Below are 14,013 nucleotides of genomic sequence, written 5' to 3'. Positions count from 1 at the left end.
GATAAACAGGGATAACTGCTCCATAACAGTTGTGAAATGTTGGATTTTCTTGATTTCAACCTGGATAAATGGCTTAAGGCTCTTAGTTGAGAAAATCTGTAAACTCTTAATTTCTTGAAGGAGATTTAGCTTGACTAAATGCTCTGATTTTTTTTTTTTAAATCTTTCTAAGGTTTTAACTTAAGGTCATGCAGTCACACCCTCCACTTGTTTTTATTGACTAAACATTAATCAGCCATTTTGGACAGGCATCCTTTGCCATCTGGAAAGGCCAATAATTTTCAAAATCATCCAGCTCTGCTTTTTTTCTTTTTCTTTCCTCAACCTCTCTCTCTTCTCTCACATTTACTATAAGCAGCAAGGAGACACCAGGCAGCATTTTTGGTATTTAGCTATATAGTTGACTCTTCAACAACATGGTATTAGGGGTGCTGATTCTCTGTGTAGTCAAAAATCCATTTATAGTTTTTGATTCCCTAAAAATTTAACTATTAATAGCCTGCTGTTGACCAAAAGCCTTACCGATAACACAGAACAGTTGATTAACACATTTTGTATGTTATACATATTATATACTATTTTTTCACAATAAAATAAACTAGAGAAAATAAAATGTTATTAAGAAAATCATGCAAAAGAGTGCAAGCATGGTGGCTCATGCCTGTAATCCCAAAACTTTGGGAGGCTGAGATGGGAGGATCCCTTCAAGCTAGGAGTTTGAGTCCGGCCTGGGCAATATAGTGACACATTGTTGCTACAAAAATTACAAAAATTATCTGGGCATGGTGGCACATGCCTGAAGTCCTAGCTACCTGGGAGGCTAGAGGAGCCATTGAACCTAGGAGTTTGAGGTTGCAGTGATCTATGATGATGCCATTGCACTCTAGTCAGGGCAACATAGGGAGACCCTGTCTCAAAACAAACAAACAAATCAAATCAAATCATACAAAAGAGAAAATATATTTACTGTTCATTATTGCAAGTGGATCATCCTAAAGGTTTATATCTTCATCATGCTGATGCTATGTAGGCTGCTGAAGAGGAGAAAGAGAAGGGGTTGGTCTTGCTTTCTCAGTGGCAGCAGAGGCAGAAGAAAATCTACATATAAGTAACCCATACAGTTCAAACCCATATTTTTCAGCCACCAACTATATATTCAATTTCGTCATTTAAAAGCTCTGATTCCCACATAAGCACAGGACACAGTTTTGATAATCTTCTCTTACTCCATAACACCAATCTGTCTCCCTTTTTCTAGTTTTCAGTAACATTCTTCACTTTCTTTTAAAACTTCCCTGACAACATCTTCCAAATTCAGTTTTCTAACAATATGTCCAACGGAATTTCAACTTTCCCTCTCAAGCTTCTTAAAATCCTTCCAAATTCCACCAATTTTCTGATTCCAAATCACTTTTTTCCCCCTAGGTATTTGTTTCAGCAACACTAAATTTCCAAGTACCACAATCTATATTAGTTTTCTATTCTGGGTAAAAAATTATCCCTTACTTGGGCCTTCTGCTATGGGTTTCAGAAGCTGAAAACAAGTTTTTATTATTATTATTTCAAAATATTATGGGGTACAAATGTTTAGGTTACATATATTGCCTTTGACCCACCCAAGTCAGAGCTTCAAGTATGTCCATCTCCCAGTTGGTGCACACCACACCATTAGGTGTGAATACAGCCATTCCCCCTGCCAACTGCCTGACACCTGATGAATGTTACAACTATATGTGCACATAAATGTTGATCAGTTAATAACAATTTGATGGTGAGTACATGTAGTGCTTGTTTTTCCATTCTTGTGATACTTCACTTAGTAGAACGGGCTCTAGCTCTATCCAGTATAATACAAGAAGTGCTAGATCACCATTGTTTTTTTGGCTGAGTAGTACTCCACTGTGTATATATACCACATTTTATTAATCCACTCATGTATTGATAGGCACTTGGGTTGTTTCCACATCTTTGCAATTTTGGATTGTCTTGCTAAAAACATTCTAGTGTAGATGTATTTTTTATAGAATGTCATTTTTTCCTTTGGGTAGATGCCCAGTAATGGGATTTCTGGATCAAATCAGATTTCTGGATCAAAGTAGTCCTATTTGTTTCTTATAGAGACATTTCTACTTGGATGAACATCTAAACTTCTATCTTTATTTTTCTTTATAGCACTTAGGATGTCCTGATATTCAATATATATTTACCTATTTGAGTATGTATTTTTCTCTCTCTACCCATCTCACCCCCGAAATATAAGTACCATGATTATAGGTGCTTTTCTCTCTTTTGTTCACTGCTAAATCCCCAGTACAAATAATAATGTTTGGCGCACAGTAGATACTCAAGAAAATAGTTGAGTGAACATTCCTGTTGACCTGTTTCCAAAGTATTAGAATCTTCTATTTTGCCTTTATAAGTGTCATTTTCATCAGTTTTAAGTTATATATAAAATTATACAGTTAGCTAAAGATATGTCAAACTTATTTTGGCTAATAAGTTCAGAAAATAATAATTCTATTGTCTTTTGCTTTTAGGTTCTGAAGGGTCTTTAGTACAATCTAATGTCACACATTTGCCTCAGTTTTCTTATTTGTTTCTCCTTATTGACTTTTCAACATTAACACTTCAATCTAACTGAAATCATGTTATATACTTTAAAAATACCAATTTTTGTTTAATTTACTCAAATATCTAATTGTCGCAATGTCAGCATATACTTTATATTAACTTACAAAACCCCCTTTTATACATATTGTAGTTTATATTGAATTCTGTTTCATGCTTTTCTATGCTTATTTTTTATATTCTCTTGGTTTATAAGTACATTAAGTACTGAATAATAAGATATTTTAATAATAACTTTCATAAACATTTTAGTGTTTTATAAAATCACTACTAATATTTTATATTTTAATATTAACTATATACAAGGAACAATACTAAGTGTTTAAGTGGATTATAATGCTCAAGTTAATACCCAGTTGTCTGGAAAAGACATGTTGTATCTATCTTAATATGTTCAGATACCAAGGGTTCAGAGAGTAAAACTAAATTGCCAAAATCTACATAATTAACAGTTAAAATTTTAACAGAGACAGTTAAAATTCTAACTGAAGTTTCCATCTAAAATGTTATGCGCTCATAAAACAACTAGCAGTTCAAACTTTTCAAAATTTTACCTCTTCAAAAAATGTATTTGCTATCCAATCTCAGTTACATTTAATGTATAACACAATAAATATATTTTAAGTATGCATAGATTTATAAAGTGTTAAAAGAGGTTTTATATGTTTTTCCCTGCAGGAGTCAACCACAGCAATATATAAGACGAAAAGATATCACCAAACATTCATTAAGTGATTTATAAGGTAAAATTTGTAAATATTTAATATGTTGTAAAATGTCAAAATCTTTGTCATACAGTTTCTCGTAAAGACGTTCTATAGTTATAGTAAACTATTTGGAGATTTGGCAGGGTAATTTTCTTCTGTGTATTAAAATCACTCTTTCAAATATCTAACTCATTATTTTCTATAATAAACTATTAAACTTTTTCTCACAGGCACACTTTTCAAATATCATAGGCCCAGCAAAGGGGCATTGACATTGTGACAACTTTTATAGATGTTCCTAAATTTTCTTTAAAGGTCCAAATGTAGAAATATGACTCTTCCTGCCTATTAACCATAATTTACCTGTGTAAATCTATTTTATAGGTAAGATTTATTAAAACAAAAGCCCTTATCTTTGAATAAAATTAATTATAATAGGTATAGATGCTGAAAAGAATAAATTGATGGTAGATAATGTATAACTTTTACCATTTTGGTGAGGGATTAATGACATCCGATATACCATTGCTTTGAATAATAAAAAAAAATCTACCTGAGTATTTGAATTTTTTATCAAAAGATGAAATATAAGGAAACAAGGAATGAGATCAAATGTACTGTTTTAACTTACTTTGTGTAAAGTATATTTTATCAGACATTCTGTGGAGCTGCCTGAACTTTTTAGGTTAGTATGCATATATCTTACTAAATCCTCATCATTTATGTCAATGGAAAGGATTAAATATTATTTCAAACCTTAGATATGTTCAAAGTTAAAGTCTGTTTCATACAATGTGATTGTTATTATTTCTGAAAGTCAACCTTAAATATGGATCTGCTCTTTTGATAATGTTACATGTATATACTTACTTGGGCATTTATGTATATTCTTTTTAAACAATTCTACTCAGATCCTTTGCTCATGTTAAATAGTAGTTTTTGATTTTTTCCTATTGACTTGTTGAAGCTCCATATATATTCTAGATATTAATCCCTTGCCAGATTGTAGTTTGCAAATATTTTATTCCATTCTATGAGTTTTCTCTTTACGTTGTATTTCCTTTGCTGTGCAGAAGGCTTTTAGATTGATGTGGTCCAATTTTTCTTTGGTTGCCTGTGCTTTGACAGTATTACTAAAGAAATCATTGCCCAGCTTATGGTCCTGAAGCATTTCCCCTATGTTTTCTTTTAGTGTTTCATAGATTAAGGTCTTAATATGGCTGAGATATGGGTCTAGTTTGATTCTTCTGTGCGTTATTAGTTATCAGAGTAACGTAAATCAAAACCACAATGAGATATAATCTCACCCCAGTTAAAATGGTATTTATCTAAAGACAAACAATAACGAATGCTGACGAGGATGTGGAGAAAGGGGAGCCCTCGTACACTGTTGGTGGGCATGTAAATTAGTGCAACCACTGTGGATAATAGTATGGAGGTTTCCAAAAAATTAAAAATAATACTATAATAAGACTCACCAAAGCTAATGCTGGGTATGTATCCAAAGGAGAAGAAATGAGCATATCAAAAGGATATCTGAACTCCCATGTTTATTGATGCGGTATTCACAATATCCAAGAGTGGGATCAGCCTAAGTATCCATCAACAGATGACTGGATGATAAAATTGTGACACATATACACAGTGGAATATTACACATTCACAAAAAGATGAAATCCTGTCATTTTCAACAACTGGAGAACATTATGTTAAGTGAAATAAGCCAAGCACAGAAAGAGGAACCTCATGTGTTCTCACTTATATGTAGAAAATAAATATTAAAACAGTTGATTTCATGGAAGCAGAGGGTTGATCTCATGATTACAGAGGCTGAGAAGGGTAACAGGGAGTGGGGCATAAATTGGGGATTGTTCATGGAAACAAAAATCTAGTTCATTAGCTAGAATAAGCAATAATTTATAACACAACAAAGTGACTATGATCAGCAATAAGTTATGGCATACTTTAAAATAACTAAAAGAGTGGAGTTGGAATGTTCTAAAACAAAGAAAAGATAAATGTCTGAATTGATGGATACCAAAATTATCCTAATTTGATTAATCCATATTGTATGCTTATATCAAAACGTCATATGCACCCTATAAATATATACAACTCTTATGTCCCCATAATAATTATAAATTTAAAAATTTACAAAATAAATAAATAAAATGTTAATACACATTGTTGAATTGTTCCCCCAAAGTTAACTGTAGCAATTTACACTCCTAAAAGAAAATTAAAAGCAACAACAAAACTAAACCAAATTGTGTTCCATTAAGTCAAAGATATAAGCCCACACAGTTTTCCAGTTTAGTTACCTCCTGCTTCATTCCCTACACCTGTGTGTCTCCTCAGTCCTCCTGAGGATACTCCAACCTTGATTACATTGGAAACTCTTAGCAAAGTTGAATTTTTATTTCACACAGGCTGAGAGCATATCCTTGTTGTAAACACATTTTGTTGTTGTTGATGTTTAAAAATGTATTTTTGGAGGCAAGAATACATAGGAGTAAAAGCAAATAAGATATGAAAACCATGTAATGAAAGATTTTTTCGGATACATGGTTTAATGATCTTAATAAATCAATCACTTTATTATAAATAAGCACAACTTTACCTATTGCTGTGAGCATACTTCATCATTATAGGAAAAACAAAGTGGGTTTGTAAATGTATGTATGTTTGTGAAAAAATTCACATCAATTTTTATGTCCTAGGATACAAATTAAAAATGCATAACTTTGGACATTGAAATATTAAGACATAATTTATTATTAAATTATTTATAATGTATAAATTTTACAACACTTTCCTTAAGTTTGTAGGTAATTATAGACAGAATTATTCTAACATTGAATCATTTATTCTGCATGTTGGTGCTAAGTTTCATAGCCCAACTTTAGAAAGGGTTACAGTAGAGGTTGTAGAACATCACAAATTTTATCTTACAAGGTAAAGCTAATTACACTTTTAATGTTAGCCAATGTTTCCATGGCTTTAGGTCACATTCACACAGAGTTCTTTGAAATGTAAAGAGGAAGAATATGATACTGTTCACCTGCTAAATTTAATTTGAATACATTTGTCAGACTCCAACTTATTAAAACATTAAAAAGAGAGAGAGAGAATGAAAAAAGAGAGCTGGAAGAAGAGATTTTACCTTGTCTTTGTAAGTTGAGCCCTAACCATGTTTTATATTGAATTTGTATTAAATCCCACTTAAGATTTGGCTCTTCTACAACATTCTTCAAATGCTATTGTAAAATATAACATTTTGAGGACTTAAATATCAAGACAATTTAATAAGTAAAGACAGACTTGGGATTAATATCCTTGAAAAAGGAAATTTTTCTACCACATTAGTTGTAATTTTCACCTCAATTTACATTTTTAAAAATTTTTGGTTTAAAGCCAGCAGTCTCCTAAGTTGAGGACAGAGGCTTACATTTCAGAAGTATGTTCATATTCTACTTCTCCTCTATAATTTATAATAGTAAACTTTTCATCAAAATTTTCTTCAGAAAGATTTTTCAAGAAAACATATTTCCATTTAAATTAATGATTAACTTACTTTTATAATAGAATGCAAACTATGCTTATTGAGTTTTAATCAAGTAGACCCATAAATTACATTATAAGTTATAGAATAGTTAATTGTTACTCCATAATTTTTAAATTATCTTTTGGTATGCAATCAAAGTAAATTATCTATCTTTAAAAGAAATGATTATAAATATCAAATTTGTGCAGATTTACAGTCAAAGTTTACTTCATACCATTTCAATGTATTTTTTATATTTCCTATATTATTGCATAAAGAAACCAAGTAAATTGAATAAATTTATGTATGGAAATATGTAAGAGATTGTGTAATTCTGTAGTCATAAATATTTAATGTATCTAGTAAGTGCTTTATGTTTATAAACTCATTTACTCCTCAAACTGAATCAGTGATATATACTTTCCAGAAGAACTGTGTATAAGATTGAAATGGTGTGAATTTATAAAACTTTAGTTTAATTTTTTATTTATAATTTATTTTGAGCAAAAAGATTGATTTATTTTTCAACTGTTAGCCCATCTATTTATTTTTGTATAGCAATTGAAGCAACACAATTAATTATATAAAGTTTAATGTTTGCTTACATTTATATTCTTAATTAAAGAGTAGTAAAACTTGTCAAATGTTGTTCAACAAGCCACATGGGGTGTCTACCTGCAGGTCACCCAGGATTGACTTGCTTGTCTGTGTTTGCTTTGAACTGGTAAAAACTCTGGTTGTTAGTTACAGTTGTTGAGATGTATATATTCTGTTTCATAAAGAAGTAATTCTGGAAATGGGCTTCAGGGAGTTTTCTCTTAGAGGGATAAGTAGCCCTCAACACTTTCATTGCTGCTGCTGCTCTTTTGGCTCCAGGAGTCAATCGCAAGGAGAGTTTGTGCTGTGCTTCTGGTTTGAACATTTTTCTCTTGTCATGTAGCCATGGTAGATTTATAAGCACTTGTTATTCTCTGGGGGATAGAATCAGGCTGACAGTTTGCGCGAAAGAATGTGATTACGTACTTTCAAGTTTCTTGCACATTTGTTGATGAACAGCATTATTCATGTTACTTAGAGTCAAACATCTCTCTCACTTACTCAACAGTGTCAGCTATTTGAAATATTTCTCATTGAGCAAATAACCCGAATTCACTTCGCAGTAAATCTATCACTTCAATATTCCAAATCTCAACGAAATCTTCAATTTCTTCCAAAAATAACCTCATGAGATATTTTTATAAAACTCAGTGATCACACACTTCATGTTTAATTTACAAAAATCAGTGGAAAACTAGTGTGTATTTTATGAATAAATAAGTATTTGTATTTTCTTGGAAGAGTATGAAGTAGAAGAATTATTTATCTGTTATAAAAATGTGAATGAATATGTGGAAGTATAATGTCTTTTTTCAGCTAATTGTAAAGTTTCCCTTACATATCCTTGTTTCTAAATATTCTAAAACTTTCCACTTTAATTAAAATTTTTGTCTGTTTTCCTATTATTAATTACCTAAGAACCTTATATGTATTATCGAAAGGTCAGAGGGCCTAAATGCTTTGTCTTAAACTATTCACCTATTAGAGAAGGCCAATTACTTCTTACCTATTCTGCTGTCTTCACAAATGTAATTAATCATATTGAAGAAAGTGTCATCTTATTTTATATATATATATATATATTAGAATACACATATATATTCTACCTTTCTGCCTACCCTACTGAGTCCCCCTCTCACCAGGATTAAGTAGTGTTACTTGGTATAAAATATATTAGTAAATATTTATTGAATTGAACTAAGGGAGGAAAGTAGTAAAGGGCCAATTTAATAGAATATATCTCCAAAAATACACATAGAGGCACCAGAAAGGCAGGTTTGATGGGGGTTCAGGGAGGAACAGAATCTTGACCCTTAATCCATTTGTTTGTATGAACTAGTTTACCAGGTTAACAGAATATTAGGTTGGGTGGTCGGGCAGACATTGATTGTAAAGGAATGTACTATGTGGCTTTAGTACATGAGGAGAGGAGGAGAAAACTAGAAGGAAGGATGTCAGGTGCTGAGGGGGATAACCTGCCATGCGAGCTTTCCATGATTAAAGAAAGATTTTCCAAATGCCAGGCATTTTCATTTTATGCATGTAAAATATCGAATACCCACTCTAAACAAGTTATTATGTGATGGGGACATACAATTTCATTTAATATTTACAATAATCCAATTAAACAGACATTTTATCTATTTTACTGATGATGAAAATAAACCTTGACTGATTGTGAGTCATTCAACCATTGGGAAGGTGGGGGTCAACATGTTATTATTCAACTAGATGTGCAGCATGTTCAAGGTGGTCTGGGAATTAGAGCTCTTGGTTTCTTTTTCATTCTGGTTACATGATTTTCTTTGAATTTTACTTCCTGCTTTCCTTCAAGTAAAATGTTAGAATTCTTATTTCAAATCCCTTCAAGGCATTTCAGGTGTTTTTTCTTCTTACACATTTTTTTTTCTGTCTAGAATTTTTATAGCTTTCATCATATTCTCAAGGGATTTGGGACTAAAAAGGATTTTGAGTAAATAAAAACAACAACAAAGGGACATCCAAAAATCATACTGAAATATGGATCATTTGGAAAACACAGCTGTGTTTGTAAGTGATTTCCTAATTAAAGTATGCAATACTTGATATACACAAATAATGAATAGTCACCTGAGTAAAGCTTATGCAAACTGAGAGGGAATTTTTATAAGGCAGTTTTGTAAAAGGATACTGTGGCTTCTGTACCTATCTCTGACTTAATTGGTATGTGTTTAATTTGATATTTTATAGAATTAATTCAAGGCCAAACTGTATAGTAAGCACTTGTATGTATCTACTGCCTTTTGTGTTTAGCACCACTTTATGAACATAAACCTGATATTTTTCCATAATTCCATTTACTGTGGCTTCACCTTCTCCAACTTTTGATAGTCATTCTCCAACTCACCAGCAACCCTCCCCTCCATTAAAACAAGGACAACAACAATCACAGTATCTCAACTTCACTGTGCCATTTTTTCTGTTAAGTTCTTGTAAACCACAATAGTAGTGACATTAGCTATTGCTACATTAGCTATCTATAACTCCCTTCTGAAAACATGTGCTGTAATTCAGTTAAGATTCAGAAAGTAACTGCCCAGCAGTGAACCAAATACTATTTCTGTGCTACCACAGACCTATGAATGTTTTTATTGTGTGTTGTGTGTATGTGTGTATTGTATATGTAGTGTAGATGTGTTGAAATAAGGGACAGTGATCTATCTCAATTCATATTATTCAAACTTCTGAGAATTTTTGAGTAATTACAATGTCAGGCATTGTTCCCAGCACTGTGATGTAACTTAGTTACCTTTCTTAGTATTCTTAATAATCTTTGAATAATAAGGCAGGTATTACTATCCCCATTTCTTTGGAGATGAATTTAGTAAATTTAGTAAAGTTAATAAACATCTCAATCTAGATTAAGTAGGTATTCACACTCAGGTTTTCTGGTTATAATTCTAGAACTTTCTCTTGTATCACAACTGGCCTGTTTGACAACTATTCTTTCTGCCTTTCCCTTTGGTGTGATTTCTTTTGTACAACAGAAAAACAAATTGTTTTGGTAACATTTATTCTTGGATTCAAGTCCAGGCATATTTATGGGGAATAAAAATGATTTAGAACCTCTTTTGATACAGCTTCACTTGTTTCAAACTAGAATGCACTACACCATAATATGCTATGTATTTCAACATTATTGAAGTATACTATATCCAGATAGTTTCCTAGGAAGGTAAAATAAAGTATGGGACCGATTTTAGTGTAAACATAGGTTTTATTTATTAAGCCTGCTCTGCAAGGACAAGAAAAGCACTTATGCAGAATTGAAGACACGTCTACTAACAAATGGTTGTTTAGTTCTGATTTAAGGCACTCCTGGGTACCAGTAAATCACCTAGGGAGAGACCAAGTCAAATATAAGACATTTAAGTTCTGAGATTTGTTGTCAACTGTTGGTTTATACAGTTAAACTCAAACATTAAATCTGTTGCTTAAAGGCTGAATAAATTAAAGAAAAAACAGGTTTTTTTTGTGTATGTTTGCTTGTGCTTATTTCTCTCTCTCTTTCTCTCTCTCTTTCTTTCTTTCTGTCTTTGATTCATGAGATTGATTCACTTGGTCCTTTATTTATCTTACTGGGACATAATTTCCCAAAGTTGGTACAGTAAAAAAGGACAAGTGAAAAAATGTATATGATAATAAATGTGTGAAATCACGTACAATTCAAAAAATTTTGGGGAAGTTTTAAAAATCATAAATGTCAAGAAAACATGTAGGTTTTGCACTTATTTATCATAAACAAGCTTATCTTCCCACAGTTCAGATCATGAAATCTTGTCAATTTCTTAGGCTTACATTTTTTAATGAATTTTATAAAAACTATCAGTAATTGAGATTTTTCTAATAATTTTGGAAGTAGAAAATATATTTAAATACGTTTTGGTTGTTCTTTTCTGTGGTGGCAATGATGAGACTAGATTAATGGAGGCATATGGGACCAGGACTTTGAGTACAAAATGGCAAGTCTTATAATCTGCCAAAAGAACTCATTACAGTTGTTGAGATGTATTGTGAATTGTGCAGCTACAAACATTCGAGTACAGATGTCTTTTTTATAGAATGTCTTATTTTCCTTTGGGTAGATGCCCAGTAATGGGATTGCTGGATCAAATGGTAGTTCTCCTTGTAGTTCTTTGAGATATCTCCATTATTATTTTCCACAGAGGTTGTACTAGTTTGCAGTGCCACCAGCAGTGTGTGAGAGTGGTCCTAATTCTCCACATCCACGCCAACATTTACTGTTTTGGGACTTTTTGATAAAGGCCATTCTCACTGTAGATAAGTGATATCTCATTGTGGTTTTGATTTGCATTCCCTGATGATTAGGGAAGTTAAGCATTTTTTTTTTTTTTCATATCTTTCTTGGACATTAGTCTGTCTTCTTTTGAAAAGTTTCTGCTCGTGTCCTTTGCCCACTTTTTAATGGAGTTGTTTGATTTTTTTCTTATTGATTTTTCTGAGTTCTATATAGATTCTAGTTATCAGCCCTTTATCAGATGGGTAGCATGTGAATACTTTCTACCATTCTGTGCATTGTCTATTTGCTTTGATGATTGTTTCCTTGACTGTGCTGAAGCCTTTTAATCTGATCAGGTCTCATTTATTTATTTTTGTTACTGTGATTGCATTTGGGATATTCTCCATAAATTATTTGCCTAGGTCAATGTCTATAAAAGTTTTTCCGACATTTTCTTCTATAATTCTTATAGTTTCATGCCTTAGATTTAAGTCTGTTATCCACCGTGAATTGATTTATGTGATAGGTGCAGATCCTATTTCAGTCTTCTACATGTGGCTATCCAGATTTCCCAAAATTGTAGCATTTGATTTGCTAACATTTTGTTTGGAACTGTTGTATTTATGTTGTAACATCTTATCTGGTTTCTGTGTCAAGGTAATGCTTGTATCATAGAATGAAATGTGAAATAGTTTCTCCTTTTCAATTTCATGGAAGAGTTAGCATAGAATTTGTTTGATTTCTTCTTAAAATATTTGGAAGAATTAACTAGTGAAACCATCTGTGTCTGGGTTTTCTTTGTTGCACTTTTTAAATACAAATTCAATTTGTTTAAAGATATTGGGCTATTAAGTTTCTCAAATTCTTCTTCAGTAAGCTTTGGGAGTTTTTGCCTTTCATGAAATTTGTCCATGTAATAAAAATAGGTAAGTTAACATAATTGTGTGTAATGCATCTTTATTATCTTTTTAATAACTTCAGTGATGTCATTCTCTCATTCTTGTTAGTGGAATTTGTGACTTGGCTCCTTTTCTCTTGTTAGTAGAATTGTATTATGAAGAAAGTGTTGATTGCTTTAACCTTTGAAAAATAATATTTGTAGGTATAGAATTGTTTGTTGGCTTTTTTTTCTTTCAGTACTTTAAAGATTTTCCTCTTCTGCCTTATAATTGAAAAAGTCTCTGACAAGAAATGTTTTGTCTTCCTTCTCATTGTTCCTCTGCACTTACCATGTCTGTTTCATCTGACTGCTTCTATTATGTTATCTTTTTTCTGTGTTTCCTACAATGTTATTGTATAATTTTGCTGGGCTTACCTGCATTCTCTTTGCAAAGCAATGCAGACTGTAATCTCTCTCAAGTTGTAGTTTTCTTCATGTTTCTTGTGGCTGGGATATGTTGAGACTCTTCATATGTGATTTTGTAATTTTCATCAAATTCAGAAACTTTTTGCTTTTGTTCCCTCAAATATTATTGTCTCTGCTCTCCCTATGATTTTCGGATTTCAAATACATGTACAGTAAGCTGATTGAAGTCATTCTGAAGATTCTTTTTTTTTTTTTTATTTTGTTTTTTCTGTGTAAATTTGACATTTTTCTTAGTAGTTTCGGCTGCTATAGCAAATTATCACAGGTGGGTGACTTAAACAATGGATATTTATTTCTCACAGTTTGGGAGCAGGAAAAGTCCCAGATTACAGCTCCAGCAGATCTGGTATGTCTGCAGGGCTGAGTTTATAGACAATCATCTTCTCATTTTATCCTTATACTGTGGAGAACAGAAAGAAACATCATACTCCTGTTTCTCTTCTTTTAAGGGCATTAACCCCATGCTTGGAAATCTGAAAAACTGGTTAAGAAAAATGGAGAATTTGATGGGTAGAATTAGACTATGATGAGTACAAATGCCAGAGAGATAACTGGAGTTAAGAATTAGAGAAGAATAAAAAAACAAGCACCACATGTACTCACCATCAAATTGGTATTAACTGATCAACACGTATGTACACATATAGCAGTAACATTCACTGGGCTTGGGTAGGTGGGGGGATGAGGGGATGAGTATATTCACAGCTAATGGGTGTGGTGTGCACTGTCTGGGCAGAATGTCCATCTAGCTAACATATCATTAATTAGCAAAAGAGAAATAGATACAATTTTCAAATAGTTTTGCTATGATATTCTTACTAACAAAACTAACAAAACTAACAAAATATTGAAATAGAAGGAAAGCAAGATACAAACTAATTCAACTCATAAA

The 14,013-nt window shown here is 32.0% G+C and overlaps 1 protein-coding gene across 2 annotated transcripts in view; it reads left to right on the top strand.

The window, feature by feature from the left end:
• Positions 1 to 14,013, top strand: part of CDH18 (cadherin 18) — an 854,315-nt gene that overhangs the window by 226,713 nt on the left and 613,589 nt on the right. For both annotated transcript variants that reach the window (XM_076007946.1, XM_076007945.1), the window contains exon 2: positions 3,307 to 3,371. The gene's annotated coding sequence lies outside the window, so the exon portion shown is untranslated. The remainder of the gene's footprint in view (positions 1 to 3,306; positions 3,372 to 14,013) is intronic.

Source organism: Microcebus murinus, chromosome 11 (genome assembly GCF_040939455.1).
Source record: "Microcebus murinus isolate Inina chromosome 11, M.murinus_Inina_mat1.0, whole genome shotgun sequence".
Taxonomy (NCBI): Eukaryota; Metazoa; Chordata; class Mammalia; order Primates; family Cheirogaleidae; genus Microcebus; species Microcebus murinus.
The sequence above is the reverse complement of the archived record's forward strand: the minus strand, read 5'-3'. Positions and strand labels throughout refer to the sequence as shown.